The following is an 18,734-nucleotide window of genomic DNA, read 5'->3' as shown; positions in this document are numbered from 1 at the left end:
GTTTTTCAAGTTTGATCATGCCGTTTAAGTGCAACGTCAGTGAAGGCAGGAGTTTGAAACAGAAGCACTAACCCGCCTAACAATTAAAAACATCATTGAAAAGTTTGAATTGCATGCAACGATTTGTGATATTCACAAAGGAAGATCAGGAAGACAGTATGCAGCTGCAAGTCCTGCTTCATTGGCTCTCGTGTTGGCAACGTTCGTTAATCCTCCACAGAAGTTTGCTACGCAGCGTGCACATGAAGTGGGGGTTAGCAGTACAAGTGTATAAAGAATTCTGAAAGCTGCGAAGTGGAAAGCTTACATTCCACGAATACTGCACGCGGTTAATGATGACTGTCCTGATCGCCGAATGCAATTTTGCGAATTGTATTAGCAAATGGTAACTGATGATGAACAATTTGTGGCGAAGGTAGTGTGGAGTGACGAGGCACAATTTAATGGAACTGTGAATCGGCATAACAGTGTGTACTGGGCACTGGAAAATTCGCATGTATATGTGGATAAAGCGGCCGGTCTACCAGGCGTTCGTGTGTGGTGTGGCATTGTAAGAAACCCTTTTTCTTTTATGCTACTGTCACTGGAAAAGTGTACCTGGAAATGTTACGCACATCAATTTTGCCAGGTATACGTGCACTTCATGGAGCTGATGTAGAGGTCTTCTACCAACAGGACGGGGCGCCACCACACTACCACCTAGCCGTATGAGCTTTACTGGATGACAATTTTTCGGGGCACTGGACTGGACGAAGAGGGCTCATTGAGTTCCCTACGCGCTCGCCAGATCTAACAGCTACAGACTTTTACTTGTGTGAAACTGTGAAAGATAACGTCTATCGACGTAGGCCACACACGTTGGAGGAACTACAGCAGGAGATTACAGTGACATGTGCAGCGATCGACACTGCAACATTGTTGCGGCGACCGCTCTTTGTTCTGCTATGTGCACAGCCGCCAATGGTGAACATTTAAAGTAACCATGTGCTAAACTGGAGGTTGTACAACATGTGTGACCAATTATTAACTGTAAAATAAACACATAAGTGATACTTTTTCGTTCCTTAAAGTGCGTGTACATATTTCTTGCGGGCTCTGTACATACATTATTAACATTCAACATCTTTATTCTTCATATCTACAAATTCGCCAGATAGTCACCTTGGCGATGAATACGTTTCTCCAAACGAGAGACCAGTTTGTTTCATCTGTTTTAGTCGCCGCTGCCATCTCGTGACTGACATTCACATGAACGAATATGTGCTAAAGACTACCATAAGCTGCTTCCGCCATTTTCAGAACTCATTTCTCCACCATGACTGTAGAACGTTTGACATTGTTGGCGATGCCACAACCTCAACTCTGCTTGCACCACTTCATTACTATCAAGATGTACCATTCAATAAATATTGTATTCAAATTTAAAAACGCCACAATCGAGAAAATCTTTTGAATACTGTATTTAATAGTGTATGTTTACTTTATTACTCTAATACACTGCAATAATCATAAGCAAAATCAAATGAAGTGGAAGTGTTATCAAAAACGAGTTAAATTTGAATCCGTTTTGAGACAGAAGGTATGGCGTGACAACACAAGTTCCTATTTTCGAGATAGGAAACATTGTTAATATGTTATAGAAACTCAGTTTATTTCCAAATATCACAATGGTAAAAGAACTTCTGTTTCAAAATAAAAGATGGTGCATGGCCAATGAAGCATGGCTTAACTCTGCACTTATTATAATAGGGCTATTCATAAAGTGAGGAACGATCAGCCACGAAATGGAAACCACTGTGAAAATCCGACGAGGCTTTTCACAGACGTTTTGGGCAGTGTCTCTAGTATGTCCATCGATCGCATCAAGAAAATCTTTTTAGTTGTGAGCGCACTGTGAGCGAGTAAAGGTGCCTAGAACAACTCTGTCTCCGACCAAGTAGGAGGGCCCACTGAGAGGCTTCGCCTTGATGAATGCAGCTCACCTAACACAACTGCCACGCACTTCCTTCATCCTGGAAATTCTCAGCTGTACTCTGCAGGGGCAGTGAAGGCGCTCCTACAGCCTTTTCGATGGGAAGTGTTCGATCACCCACAACACAGCCCTAATTGGCTCGTCCTGAGTATCATCTCCGTTCACATGAAACGCTGGATACGAAGACAACTCTTCGGCGCAGGCTATGAGCTATAGACCAGCGTAGAGAATTATCGGAAAGCACAGGTGGCTGCCTTCTATAACGATGGTAGAGAAGTACCTGGAATGTATAGCTAAATGTGCAAAGAAAACAGTTTTGATTTTCACTGTGGTTTCCATTTCGCGACCGATCTTTCCTTTCTTTCCTAACAACCCTTGTACATAAATAGATTTAAAAATATATCAAATTTTACGTGCTATAAAAATCTCTAAGTGAAGAACTAACAATATTTCAAATAGCTTTGATATATTATGTGGCACTCAAATATATACAAGTCAAAATACTTAGAAATGATACCCAGAACATCGTCTCAGATCTAACAGCAACAAAAAAAGTAAAAAAATGGTGGAAACTGCTTTTGGTGGTCTCTACCGCGTTCGTTCATGCGAGTCTCAGTCACTAGTCAGTGTTCCCGAATACATAATTCTCCTGGTACAACATTCTCCCCTTTACACTAGGGAAAGGAATCACTATGAAAAGATTGTCCCTTGCAGGTGGTCTGAATATATAAAAAAAAACAACAAAGATGAAACCAAACAAGCACCAGATAAACCGCACGAAGTGTGTGGACAACAAACCAGCAGAAAAACTCCCACTGAAAAAACAACGTGGAAAAATCTCAGAAATCACTCACTTCAAGTATTTAGGAGAAACCATCCAACACACAGGAATGAATAGAAACACAGAAAGAATATTCGTACTGCGAAAGGCATATAAACTAACTCAGAATCACAACAACAAAAAAGAAATTTGTTGTAATGCAAAATCACTAGACTAAAACACGGTTGTTTTACCAGAAGGCTTGTATGACTCAGAACTCGCAGTAATTAGAGATGACGATAATTCGAGACATCGAGAAAGAAGGACGGACAATTCTCAGAAAAATTCACGGTGGTGTTGTCTGAGACGGACATGGGGCAGACGCCACTTTAAAGGAAAACACAGACAACCACATGGACAAATTTGAAAAAAAAAAACGGGTACGTATTTACAAAAAAGAGTTGCACCCAGAAGGACACGGTCGACCCACTGCTAACTGGGTTGGTATGTTGCACATTATCAGCTATGTCAGTGGTCATGTCTGCACGGTCGGCTGCGAGCACAGGGAGCGTGGGTGTGGCCGTGACGCAGCGCGCATCAGTTGATGTGAGAGGGAGGCAAAAGGCAGTGCTGGCCAGTGCGACAGCGGGTAGCGCCACTAGAGTAGTCTTCTGCACGTGCACCATGCCCAGGTGACAGGTTGGATAACGGGGTATTTACTCTTTCTCCTGTTTCTACACTATTTAATTTTATTATCTGGAAAATAATAACGACATTTAATTGAAATAAACAATACTATTATCTTTTCTGCATGAGATTAATTCTTTAAATGAAAATAATGTCCTTCCCTTATAGAGACTTTTTTATGTGGTGCATAACATATGTAAGTTCAAGAGAAGTATAAAGTTTGTCAAATAATCTCTAAAAAGGGCCACCACAGAAGTTGAAATGAAAAACATAGCTACAAAGAAGGCAACAGCGAAGAAACCATGGGTAACAGAAGAGGAGAAAGTACAAAAATGTTCCAGGAAACTAAGGAATACAAAAATACAAGTCTCTGAGGAATTAAATAAATAGGAAGTGCAGGGAAGCAAAGACGAAATGGCCGCGTGAAAAATGTGAAGAAATCGGAAAAGAAATAATTGTCGGAAGGACAGACTCAGCATATAGGAAAGTCAAAACAACCTTTGGTGACATTAAAAGCAACGGTGGTAACATTAAGAGTGCAACGGGAATTCCACTGTTAAATGCAGAGGAGAGAGCGGATAGTTGGAAATAGTACGATGAACGCCTCTATGAGGGGGGAGATTTGTATGATGTGATAGAAGAGGAAACAGGAGTCGAACTAGAAGAGATGGGGGCTCCGGTATTAGAATAAGAATATAAAAGAGCTTTGGAGGACTTAGGATCAAATAAGTCGGAAGGGATAGTTAACATACCCTCAGAATTTCTATAATCATCGGGGGAAGTGGCAACGAATCGACTATTCATGTTGGTGTATAAACTGTATGAATCTGGCGACAAACCATCTGACTTTCGGAAAAATATCATCCACACAATTCTGAAGACTGCAAGAGCTGACAAGTGCGAGAATTATCGCACAATCAGCTTAAGAGGTCGTGCATTATCTGACGAGAATAATATACAGAAGAATGGAAAAGAAAATTGAAGATGTGCTAGATGACCATAAGTTTGGCTTTAGAAAAGGTAAAGACACAAGAGAGGTAATTCTGACGAGGCGGTTGATAATGGAAGGTAGACTAAGGAAAAACCAAGACACTTTCATAGGATTTGTTGACCTGGAAAAAGCGTTCGACAGTGTAAAATGGTGCAAGATGTTTGAAGTTCTGAGAGCGAGAGACGGGTAATATAGAATATGTACAAGAGCCAAGAGGGAATGACTAAAGTGGATCACCAAGAACGAAACGCTCGGATTAGACACGGATGTACCTTCGCCCCTACTGTTCAGTGTGTACATCGAGGAAGCAATGATGGAAATAAAAGAAAGGTTCAGGAGTGAAATTAAAATTCAAGGTGAACGGGTATCATTGATACGATTCGCGAATGACATTTGAAACGTCCCCTTAGAAAAATTATAAATGGCTGTGCTTAAACTGACACACAATATTTTTAGCGCAACGCAATCTGACTTACAATAATCCCTACAAAAGAATGGCCCTGACTAACAATAACCCATACCTTTCATGAATCACTTACCTCACAAAAATCTTCGTTACTCGAACTACTGCAATAGAGCGAGCGCCAATACTGCCAGCTAAATAAAAGATTCAAACTACTGAAGCCACTAACTACTGATAGGCATAGTTAGCAAATGAAAGATTTTGATAGAGAACAAACAATGTATTTACCTTAATAGTGTTCAAAAGTCATTATATACATATATATATATATATATATATATATATATATATATATATATATATATATATACACTCCTGGAAATTGAAATAAGAACATCGTGAATTCATTGTCCCAGGAAGGGGAAACTTTATTGACACATTCCTGGGGTCAGATACATCACATGATCACACTGACAGAACCACAGGCACATAGACACAGGCAACAGAGCATGCACAATGTCGGCACTAGTACAGTGTATATCCACCTTTCGCAGCAATGCAAGCTGCTATTCTCCCATGGAGACGATCGTAGAGATGCTGGATGTAGTCCTGTGGAACGGCTTGCCATGCTATTTCCACCTGGCGCCTCAGTTGGACCAGCGTTCGTGCTGGACGTGCAGACCGCGTGAGACGACGCTTCATCCAGTCCCAAACATGCTCAATGGGGGACAGATCCGGAGATCTTGCTGGCCAGGGTACTTGACTTACACCTTCTAGAGCACGTTGGGTGGCACGGGATACATGCGGACGTGCATTGTCCTGTTGGAACAGCAAGTTCCCTTGCCGGTCTAGGAATGGTAGAACGATGGGTTCGATGACGGTTTGGATGTACCGTGCACTATTCAGTGTCCCCTCGACGATCACCAGTGGTGTACGGCCAGTGTAGGAGATCGCTCCCCACACCATGATGCCGGGTGTTGGCACCGTGTGCCTCGGTCGTATGCAGTCCTGATTGTGGCGCTCACCTGCACGGCGCCAAACACGCATACGACCATCATTGGCACCAAGGCAGAAGCGACTCTCATCGCTGAAGACGACACGTCTCCATTCGTCCCTCCATTCACGCCTGTCGCGACACCACTGGAGGCGGGCTGCACGATGTTGGGGCGTGAGCGGAAGACGGCCTAACGGTGTGCGGGACCGTAGCCCAGCTTCATGGAGACGGTTGCGAATGGTCCTCGCCGATACCCCAGGAGCAACAGTGTCCCTAATTTGCTGGGAAGTGGCGGTGCGGTCCCCTACGGCACTGCGTAGGATCCTACGGTCTTGGCGTGCATCCGTGCGTCGCTGCGGTCCGGTCCCAGGTCGACGGGCACGTGCACCTTCCGCCGACCACTGGCGACAACATCGATGTACTGTGGAGACCTCACGCCCCACGTGTTGAGCAATTCGGCGGTACGTCCACCCGGCCTCCCGCATGCCCACTGTACGCCCTCACTCAAAGTCCGTCAACTGCACATACGGTTCACGTCCACGCTGTCGCGGCATGCTACCAGTGTTAAAGACTGCGATGGAGCTCCGTATGCCACGGCAAACTGGCTGACACTGACGGCGGCGGTGCACAAATGCTGCGCAGCTAGCGCCATTCGACGGCCAACACCGCGGTTCCTGGTGTGTCCGCTGTGCCGTGCGTGTGATCATTGCTTGTACAGCCCTCTCGCAGTGTCCGGAGCAAGTATGGTGGGTCTGACACACCGGTGTCAATGTGTTCTTTTTTCCATTTCCAGGAGTGTATATATATATATATATATATATATATATATATATATATATATATATATATATATATATATATACAGGGTGAGTCACCTAACATTACCGCTGGATATATTTCGTAAACCACATCAAATACTGACGAATCGAATCCACAGACCGAACGTGAGGAGAGGGGCTAGTGTAATTGGTTAATACAAACCATAATAAATGCACGAAGTATGTTTTTTAACACAAACCTACGTTTTTTTAAATGGAACCCCGTTAGTTTTGTTACCACATCTGAACATATAAACAAATACGTAATCAGTGCCTTTTGTTGCATTGTAAAATGTTAATTACATCCGGAGATATTGTAACCTAAGGTTGACGCTTGAGTACCACTCCTCCGCTGTTCGATCGTTTGTATCGGAGAGCACCGAATTACGTAGGGATCCTAAGGGAACGGTGATGGACCTTAGGTACAGTAGAGACTGGAACAGCACATTACGTCCACATGCTGACACCTTTTTATTGGTCTTTTTCACTGACGCACATGTACATTACCATGAGGGGTGAGGTACACGTACACACGTGGTTTCCGTTTTCAATTACGGAGTGGAATAGAGTGTGTCCCGACATCTCAGGCCAATAGATGTTCAACGTGGTGGCCATCATTTGCTGCACACAATTGCAATCTCTGTCGTAATGAATGTCGTACACGCCGGAGTACATCTGGTGTAATGTCACCGCAGGCTGCCACAATACGTTGTTTCATATCCTCTGGAGTTGTAGGCACATCACGGTACACATTCTCCTTTAACGTACCCCACAGAAAGAAGTCCGGAGGTGTAAGATCAGGGGAACGGGCTGGCCAATTTATGCGTCCTCCACGTCCTATGAAACGCCCATCGAACATCCTGTCAAGGGTCAGCCTAGTGTTAATTGCGGAATGTGCAGGTGCACCATCATGCTGATACCACATACGTCGACGCGTTTCCAGTGGGATATTTTCGAGCAACGTTGGCAGATCATTCTGTAGAAACGCGATGTATGTTGCAGCTGTTTGGGCCCCTGCAATGAAGTGTTTGTTACAACACGCAACTGAACGTCGGAGGTTTCAAGCGTCAACTTTAGGTTACAATATCTCCGGATGTAATTAACATTTTACAATGCAACAAACGGCACTGATTACGTATTTGTTTATATGTTCAGATGTGCTAACAAAACTATCGTGGTTCCATTTAAAAAAACGTAGGTTTGTGTTAAAAAACATATTTTCGTGCATTTTTGTATGGTTTGTAGTAAACAATTACACTAGCCCCTCTCCTCACGTTCGGTCTGTGGAATCGGTTCGTCAGTATTTGATGTGGTTTACGAAATACATCCAGCGGTAACGTTAGTGACTCACCCTGTATATATATACAGGGTGTTTCAAAAATGACCGGTATATTTGAAACGGCAATAAAAACTAAACGAGCAGCGATAGAAATACACCGTTTGTTGCAATATGCTTGGGACAACAGTACATTTTCAGGCAGACAAACTTTCTAAATTACAGTAGTTACAATTTTCAACAACAGATGGCGCTGCGGTCTGGGAAACTCTATAGTACGATATTTTCCACGTATCCACCATGCGTAGCAATAATATGGCGTAGTCTCTGAATGAAATTACCCGAAACCTTTGACAACGTGTCTGGCGGAATGGCTTCACATGCAGATGAGATGTACTGCTTCAGATGTTCAATTGTTTCTGGATTCTGGTGGTGCACCTGGTCTTTCAAGTGTCCCCACAGAAAGAAGTCACAGGGGTTCATGACTGGCGAATAGGGAGGCCAATCCACGCCGCCTCCTGTATGTTTCGGATAGCCCAAAGCAATCACACGATCATCGAAATATTCATTCAGGAAATTAAAGACGTCGGCCGTGCGATGTGGCCGGGCACCATCTTGCATAAACCACGAGGTATTCGCAGTGTCGTCTAAGGCAGTTTGTACCGCCACAAATTCACGAAGAATGTCCAGATAGCGTGATGCAGTAATCGTTTCGGATCTGAAAAATGGGCCAATGATTCCTTTGGAAGAAATGGCGGCCCAGACCAGTACTTTTTGAGGATGCAGGGACGATGGGACTGCAACATGGGGCAGTCTCTCGTGCAGCAATGGTAGCGGCGCTGAGGGGTTGCCGCGTTTGAATTTTGTATGGATAGAGGTGTAAACTCTGGCGCATGAGACGATACGTGGACGTTGGCGTCATTTGGACCGCAGCTGCAACACGGCGAACGGAAACCCGAGGCCGCTGTTGGATCACCTGCTGCACTAGCTGCGCGTTGCCCTCTGTGGTTGCCGTACGCGGTCGCCATACCTTTCCAGCACGTTCATCCGTCACGTTCCCAGTCCGTTGAAATTTTTCAAACAGATCCTTTATTGTATCGCTTTTCGGTCCTTTGGTTACATTAAACCTCCGTTGAAAACTTCGTCTTGTTGCAACAACACTGTGTTCTAGGCGGTGGAATTCCAACACCAGAAAAATCCTCTGTTCTAAGGAATAAACCATGTTGTCTACAGCACACTTGCACGTTGTGAACAGCACACGCTTACAGCAGAAAGACGACGTACAGAATGGCGCACCCACAGACTGCGTTGTCTTCTATATCCTTCACATCACTTGCAGCGCCATCTGTTGTTGAAAATTGTAACTACTGTAATTTCGAAAGTTTGTCCGCCTGAAAATGTACTGTTGTCCCAAGCATATTGCAACAAACGGTGTATTTCTATCGCTGCTCGTTTAGTTTTTATTGCCGTTTCTAATATACCGGTCATTTTTGAAACACCCTGTATAAATATATATATATATATATATATATATATATATATATATATATATATATATATATATATATATATATTGTCCAGATCATCCGCTCTCAAAACTTCGCCATCTCACTCCCCGCCACTGCTGGCGGCTCACCTCCAACTGCGAAACGTTACGCGCTGTTCACATCCAACTGCCCAACACTACAATAGCAAATATTCCAACAATGCAAACCAGCCACAGACTGCACACAGCACAGCCGGTGATCTTCATACAGAGCGCTACGTGGCGTTACTAACGTACAAACCTAAGCAGCCTACTTACACATTGCTATCATGAGTGAAAGTCAATAAGAGTTACATGATCTACTGAACGGAATAAACAAGCTAATAATTCTAGAATATGGCTTGAGACTAAATCGGAGGCCGGCCGCTGGTGGCCGAGCTGTTCTAGGCGCTGGAAATGCGCGACCGCTACGGTCGCAGGTTCGAATCCTGCCTCGGGCATGGATGTGTGTGATATCCTTAGGTTAGTTACGTTTAAGTGGTTCTAAGTTCTGGGGGACGATGACCTGTGATAGTCTCATAGTGCTCAGAGCCATTTGAACCAATAAATCGAAGAAAGACGAAAGTAATGAGAAGTAGCAGAAATGAGAACAGTGAGAAACTTAACATCAGGATTGTTGGTCACGAAGTAGATGAAGTTAAAGAATTCAGCTACCTATGGAGTAAAATTACCAAGGCAGACAGAGCAAGGAGGACATCAAAAGCAAACTAACACCGGCAGAAAGGGCATTCCTGGACAAGAGAAGTCTACAAGTATCAAACATAGGTTAACTATATAAGACGGTAGTATCTGTTCCCAAAAGAACAGTTACCTTTGATGACCATGCAGCTTTGCTAGAATGAAACGATAATTAAATGGACACCCTCGCTACAAACAGGCGTTGATATACTTCATTGGGGACATGTTGAAAATGTGTGCCCCGACAGGGACTCGAACCCGGGATCTGCCGCTTACATTGCAGACGCTCTGTCCATCTGAGCCACATAGGGCACAGAAGATAGTGCGACTGCAGCGACTTATCCCTAGCACGCTCCCATTCGTAGTGCGCCTAATAGATGTTTGCGCATCATATTACTCGTGGCAGATTAATCTACCAAGTCCCGTACGAGTTCGGGCATAGCGTGTGCGTTCGCACAAGAAGGTGCAAAAACTGTAGAGGAAGAGAGAGTTTGGAATACACCCAGTAAATAATTGCTAATGCATGTTTCAAATACTACTCTAGAAATGAAACAGGGAAAAAAACAGCTACTTGCCTCCACTACCTTGCAGAACAGAAACGGACAACATTTTCTGTGCACAGACGTTCCTCACCTGCCTTGGTTCGAACCGTCGTAAACCACTCGTTTTTTTTTTACTACTGCGCGTCCTCGGGGAAGAAGAAGTTAATAGTTACCGCCATACTGAACCAATAATTTTGAGGTGTAAAAATGACAGTATCTGCAATCAATCCTTCAATCTGTTCCGCAGTATGTCAGGGATCTGTCTTTTTGACGTTTCTCTTTGAATTTTTAGTAAGTACCTAATTTGAGTTTAAAGTTTAGGGAATCTCGAAGTAAAATTGATAACCCGATAGCAACTTCACCAATGAATTATTCATTTAGAGTGGCTCCGACTCTGCAATGGATTATTAATTATTCAGAGTCTCTTTTTTTTTGTTAGCGGCCTTGCTTTCACACCACGTGGCGAACCTGGCTAGAGTCGCTGTGTTAACACTACCATTTGCATAACATTTGTGGACGTAAAAAAAAAAATCGTACGCCAATGTTTTGATTTCTATTGGCGTTAAACCATACTAAACGTCGGCTGCTTGAACAAGATATTGTTTTAATTAATTCTCGTTGCCATCAGGAAAACTTTTCTGTTTGGAAAATAACCAAAGGCGGTGAAAGAGCAAAACTGTCTTTTCATCCGGCCGGCCGTTGTGACCTTGCGGTTCTAGGCGCTTCAGTCCGGAATTACGCGGCTGCTACGTCGCAGGTTCGAATCCTGCCTCGAGCATGGGTGTGTGTGATGTCCTTAGGTCCGTTAGGTTTAAGTAGTTCTAAGTTTATGGGACTGATGACCTTAGATGTTAAGTCCCATAGTGCTTTGAGCCATTTGAAATATTTTTTTTTCTTTTGATCGTGAATTTCATATTTGGAAATTTTCCCAGAATATCTTGCTACAGTTCGATAACTTATTTGATAATCAGCTGCATATTGACGTATTAATAATCCCTCCTTTTTACCTTCCCAATAGCTGCAAACGTGACGTCTAGAGCACTTTCACCACGGTTAGCATTCTTGTATGTTTTCTTGTCACCTTTTCTTGACACAAGCGAAGAAACTACTAGAATGCCTACCGGGGTAGGTTGTGATATATGACAACCATCATCGAAGTTTTCGTGGTAACTAATCTCGTTTCTCTGCCTCGTGATGACTGGGTGTTGTGTGATATCCTTAGGTTAGTTAGGTGGAAGTAGTTCTAAGTTCTAGGGGACTGATGACCATAGATGTTAAGTCCCATAGTGCTCAGAGCAATTTGAACCATTTGAACTAATCTCGAACACACATTTCAGAGAAAAACTGAGCTGGGAAACAGACGTTGAAGCTAGCCTTAATGATGGTACCTAAAAAAATTTTGCAACTGTTATAAAATAGTAGAAATTAGTTTGGACATAGATTTCACTGAATAAAAGTGAGTAATTAGAATTAATTACTTCAAAAAATGAACAATTATGCTGCGAAAACACGAAAAAAACATCCAAATCTAGAAAACTATGACAAGGAACTATAAGCTACTCATAATTTTGTGATCGCACTGTAGTTTGAATTTAGAACGCTTGGAAGCAGCAGCGACTCAGAACAGGCCTGTGACAAACAAACCCGTTTTACCCTTCTGGTAAACACACATATCCAACATGCGTTCCTTGTCTAGCTATCATTGAGTTTGTATGATAGTTTGTAATACTGGCGAATTTTATTTCAATCTTTTTGACTTTCAGTGAATGTTAGTTTTAACTTTTTTTATTCTAAGTGCTACAGAAATAAATTTATAAATAAATGTATAAAATAATCCGTAAATTTGGATGTAAGGGGGCACAGTCGCGAACTGAATAAGGAATCAAAGTTAAAATGAGCAGGTTCACTTTTTGAAGAAACTGTTAGAGATAAAGACCCGAAACGTTTGCAGAGTGCGACTGAAACAACACCTTCAACTTGCATACAAATTGGTTACTGTATTTTATATATGTCATAAGTAATGCTTTTTTTCATAAAAGAAAGAATTGTAACTTTCTTAAACACCACGAAGCTTTAAAATTTGTCCTTGATGTCACTAAGGTCCCTTTTTTATATTATTAATCATTGTTTTACTAACAAGAATACCGAAAGTTTAATGACTTTTTCAGAAAAATGTACCTAAGTATCAAATAATGTATTTTGAGAAAAACTGTATTAAAATTTTGCATACAAGAAATTTATATACATTACCAAATATACACACTTTTAAAATAATCCAGTACTGTAATGTGGCTCAGGTTCATCCCTCTTATCTTCTTTCCTTTGATCTTCGGCTGTCCTTGCCTCCTTGGTAGGTTTTCGTGTACGAATTTCAGCACAGTAGATACATTCCATGTCGACGCTTTACAGTCCCCTTTCAGTATTCGTGCCAACAGTCTTAACACAAAAGTTTTCTATGACACATCAGAATTGAAGCACATCATTTCATCTTGAACACCAAACTTTAGTGTTTCTTTTCTAGTTTTCGGTAGCCCTGTCGAAGTAACAGAATTCAGACTTTCATTCGGGTTCTGAGTTTTACCATGGAGCCACATTTTCAAGAGCTCTTGTTGACTAACTTCTCCGAAAACGGATTTGTCACCAAGTAGGAAAGTTTCTCGAATCGAATGTTTATGCCTATAATGGGAAGCTATAGATGGACTGATGAATGCTCCAGTTGTCAGGACGCCATAGGGAAAGGTGATGTGGTTTCTCATTCGTTAAAATTTTATGAATAAATTTAGCCCATTGCTTCTACATTGTTATTCGTAATTGCTGTACAATAATAATTCTGGATCCTATCTATTTAAACCTTTTATAGGACATCTTTACCCGCCTAACTTTCTTTCCTTGTATATCTATAGAATTCTTGATTCTTTTCTTCTCTTTACGTGCCTATACACTCCAGTTTATTAATGTTGACTGGAGGCCCATTTGGTTTCTCTTCTGCCACATTCTGATAAGCTTTCTGTTCCCGTCCCCAACATCCTCTGTACGTGGGACACATCTTGATTGCTTAGATATTCTTAAGACATTAACCTGCCTCTTCCATGCCTCCACGAAAAATACTTATAGTCCTTTTCGCACATATATCGCATTGTGAAATTTTTCACAAAGATGTTGTAGAACTTAACAATTACTTCAATATCCAGAATCTTTCGAGCATCAAAAGAACTGGGTGACACAACTTCATTTGGAGATGTATGTCCTCATTTCTGCCAATTGCTGTCAAAATCTTGGGTTAGATTTTGTATTATTCAACTGAACGTCTTCTCTTGCCGCTGTGATACACAAATAATAGTTGTGTTATAATCAATGTTCAGCAAGACAGAGCAAAAATGAGCGTGACACTTACTTACCATGGACGACGAAAAAATTAATATCGCCAGGCCTAGTCGTCAAATCTGAATAAAACACATCGTGCTTTGTAGCCAAATAATAAAGGCAATAAAGAAGACAAAAAACTTGGATATTTTAAACCTGTTCGAGACTTTGTCCGCTAAAAACTAAAGACCAGACCAAATCCTAGGAATTCAGACAAAAAACAATCTCGAAAATAAAATCTGTGGGTGAGATAGCTGGACCTTTCAAAATAAATATAGGTGTCAAGGCTAGGCAATGGTTTAGTTCCACTTCTTTTCGGCAGTGTAACGGAGAAAATGGAATTCGAAATGGAAAAGAGCGTTTGGCGTCATTGGCCGGGAGGCCCCTTACGGGGCGGGTCCAGCTCCCTTGGTGCAGGTCTTATAACATTCGACGCCACATTGGGCGACATGCGCGCAGGATGGGAATGAAATGATGAAAACAACACAACACCCAGTCCCTGGGAGGAGAAAATATCCGACCAAGCCGGGAATCGAACCCGAGCCCGTTGGACGTCAATCCGTCACGCTGAGCACTCAGCTATCGGGGCTGATAAAATACGAAATGAAAAGCTGAAAAACTCCAAAACATCGCCATTCAAACTAGGGAGAAAGAACAATGGCGTCTCAGTAAACTGCTCAGCGGTTGCGGACGGTTTTCCCATACTTTCTGAAAGCACTGTGCAAGTCAGTCATCCGAAAGAAACAGCCAACATGACAGGTTTAAGAACCACTGCAGAGAAAACTAAATTTACGATAAGTAAAAAAGTGAACCAAAATATTTAATAACAGGTATTGGGCAAACAGAAAGTTCAAATATTTAGGAGAGACTATTCAAGAAAACCTCTAAAAAATCTCCTTTAGAGGAAGGTACACACAAGGTGGAAAAAGCCTATTCTGTAAGAATATCAACAACAAAAAGTGCTAAACAGAAATCGTTGGCCCTTATCCCCAGTAAATACAATGGGAAGAAATATTAAAAACTCCCAAAATTCAGTCCCGAGATCGCTTTTCTTTATTTCAACATGACCGGCTTCGGGACAGCTGCCGATCATCAGATCACCGTCATGTGACAGGTTACTCTGAAACTGTAACAAATGATCTGAAAATGGGCACCTGACCCGAAACCGGCCATGGGGAAATGAAGAAAAATTGGATTGTTTTGTATAAGTAAAGATCGCGGACAATCGCTGCTGACGAATAGGTCTAGTTTTGATAGACGAAGGATTTAAAAGATCCGGAGAAGTTCAACCTAAGTATTTATTTTTATGGGACACGAAAATTAATACAAGCTACAAACGTAGAAATCAATCGTGAAAGATACATTTGAAGCAGAACTTAATGTCCATTCCCATTGTTGTTGTTGTGGTCTTCAGTACTGAGACTGGTTTGATGCAGCTCTCCACGTTACCCTATCCTATGCAAGATTCTTCTTCACCCAGTACCTACTGCAACCTACATCCTTCTGAAACTGCTTAGTGTATTCATCTCTTGGTCTCCCTCTACGATTTTTACCCTCCACGCTGCCCTCCAATGCTAAATTTGTGATCCCTTGATGCCTCAGAACATATCCTACCAACCGATCCCTTCTTCTTGTCAAGTTGTGCCACAAACTTCTCTTCTCCCCATTTCTATTCAATACCTCCTCATTAGTTATCTGATCTACCCATCTAATCTTCAGTATTCTTCTGTAGCACCACATTTCGAAAGCTTCTATTCTCTTCTTGTCCGAACTATTTATCGTCTATGTTTCACTTCCATACATGGCTACACTCCATACAAATACTTTCAGGAACGACTTCCTGACACTTAAATCTATACTCGATGTTAATAAATTTCTCTTCTTCAGAAACGCTTTCCTTGCCATTGTCAGTCTACATTTTATATACTCTCTACTTCGACCATCATCAGTTATTTTGCTCCCCAAATAGCAAAACTCGTTTACTACTTTAAGTGTCTCATTTCTTAATCCATCAACTGCTCTTCCAAGTCCTTTGCTGTCTCTGACAGAATTAAATGTCATCGGTGAACCTCAAAGTTTTTTTTTCTTCTCCATAGATTTTAATACCTACTCCGAATTTTTCTTTTGTTTCCTTTACTGTTTGCTCAATATACAGATTGAATAACTAACCACTGCTTCCCTTTCATGCCCCTCGACTCTTATAACTGCCATCTGGTTTCTGTACAAATTGTAAATAGCCTTTCGCTCCCTATATTTTACACCTGCCACCTTTAGAATTTGAAAGAGAGTATTCCAGCCAACACTGTCAAAAGCTTTCTCTAAGTCTAGAAGTGCTAGAAACGTAGATTTGCATTTCCTTAATCTTTCTTCTAAGGGAAGTCGTAAGGTCAGTATTGCCTCACGTGTTCCAATATTTCTGATCTTCCCCGAGGTCGGCTTCTACCAGTTTTTCCATTCGTCTGTACAGAATTCGTGTTAGTATTTTGCAACTGTGACTTATTAAACTGATAGTTCGGTAATTTTCACATCTGTCAACACGTGCTTTCTTTAGGATTGGAATTATTATATTCTTCTTGAAGTCTGAGGGTATTTCGCCTGTCTCATACATCTTGCTTAGTAGATGGTACAGTTTTGTCAGGACTGGCTTTCCCAAGGCTGTCAGTAGTTCTAATGGAATGTTGTCTACTCTCGGGGCCTTGTTACGACTCAGGTCTTTCAGTGCTCTGTCAAACTCTTCACGCAGTATCATATCTCCCATTTCCTCTTCATCTACATCCTCTTCCATTTCCATAATATTGTCTTCAAGTACATCGCCCTTGTATAGACCCTCTATATACTCCTTCCATCTTTCTGATTTCCCTTCTTTGCTTAGAACTGGGTTTCCATCTGAGCTCTTGATATTCATGCAAGTAGTTCTCTTTTCTCCATAGGTCTCTCTAATCATTCCCATACCCTGGGTAAATAAAAAAACACGTCCGAACAGGCCTTGAAGACCCAACGGTACTGACCGGCAGCCGTGTCATCCTCAGACCTTACCTCAGACGTTACCGGATGTGGAGACAGAGGGGCATGTGGTCAGCACACAGCTCTCCCGACTATGGTCAGTTTTCTTGACCGGTGTCGCTACTTCTCAATCAAATAGCTCCTCAACTGGCCTCACAAGGGCTGAGTGCTAACAGCACTCTGCAGACCCGGACGTCGACCCATCCTAGTGCTAGCCAATCCCGACAGCGCTTAATTTTGGTGATCTGACGGGAAGCGGTGTTACCACTACGGCAATGCCGTTGGCATATCCTGAATCAAGATATAACTGTCATCCACCCAGTTCTCTGGGGTTCCTCGTTACGGAGTTACTACCAGACGCCTAGTCGCCAGTATGTTGATATTATTTGTACGCAGTTCCTGTATTTCCCATACACGGTTGTACCTTCATCCATAGTCGAACGCAGCCACGTTGCTTCTACGTCCATCACTTACTTGCTGATTGGTAGCATCAGACTGCTAAATGGCCGATTGCTCAGCGTCTACTGCCAGGCACGGGAGTCCTATTTCGACAGGACGGCCCTGCAGCCACTTAGCTGCTAGTATTCGCCTCGTTAGAGCTCTTTTCCCGGAACAGATGCCCGATGGACCTTGAGTACAAGGCGAGTCTGATGAACTCCAGACTGGCACTGTTTTGATTCCGCGCAGATATATTTGCCGGCGGTACAGTGCGTGGGCTCCACATAAACACTCTCACTGTGATAAATAATAATCATTATTGCCTGTAAGTGGATTCACTTTCAAGTAATTTCTTTTCATATATCTTGCATATCCATCGTAGTGGATTGGCGAAAACGGAGCCGTTTATCATAATAACAGCAACTAATATGCACTCAGGCCGGAAAGATGACTTTATCAGTTTTTTATTGCATGATCGGTTTCGAGACCTCACGTCCCATTTTAGATGTACCAACATGTGCACTACACATACAATACAACATAATAACTTTTCTCGTAAAGTGTACGTCATAGGTATGTAATCTACCTGTGGTAACGTTAGGTTAGAGTCCTTGTGCTTAAATCATAATGCAGCGTACTTACAATTGCTCATAGCAAATACCAATTATTAAATGAAAAATATGCTTTATCTTAAATGGTAATGCCATTACATATTGTTGGTAATCGATTTACAATTTTTTCCGACCGTGTAGTTTACACCCTTTGTGCCTTCTATCGCTAAGAGAGTTTGAATATTCGTTTTAAGTGCATTGCCAGAGGACATCAGACGTTACGTTACTATCGTAGTTTCTTGGTATTTTCTGTCACAGCTAAAGATAGTGCTGTTAACACCTTCCTCATTGTCGCACTCACGTAAAGAAGTTGCGCTCATGTTGAGATGGCAGAGATGTGACCATAATCTTCCGCGGCTAAATCGAAGTCGTGTCGTTGTCGCTGTAAAGTTTTTTATGTGTCTGTAATTTTGGTACTAACGACGTAATGAGGTATTATCTACCCCTGCAGTTAAGTGTCTCCTTTTAATCTTGCAAGATTGATGGAGGTTTTCGTTCGATCACTTCCTGGTTCTAATCCTTATATCAAGAAGATCGACATGGGGCACTTTATGGTGTTTTTCTGTTCAAGTGTCCCTTTAGTTAGCTGAGGTACTTCACCCAAAAAATGATGGCAGTATTATCTAGATGCGAAAACCTTGAATTGCTTCTA

The sequence above is a fragment of the Schistocerca piceifrons genome, chromosome 9, assembly GCF_021461385.2.
Source record: "Schistocerca piceifrons isolate TAMUIC-IGC-003096 chromosome 9, iqSchPice1.1, whole genome shotgun sequence".
NCBI lineage: Eukaryota > Metazoa > Arthropoda > Insecta > Orthoptera > Acrididae > Schistocerca > Schistocerca piceifrons.
Note: the sequence above shows the minus strand (reverse complement) of the source record.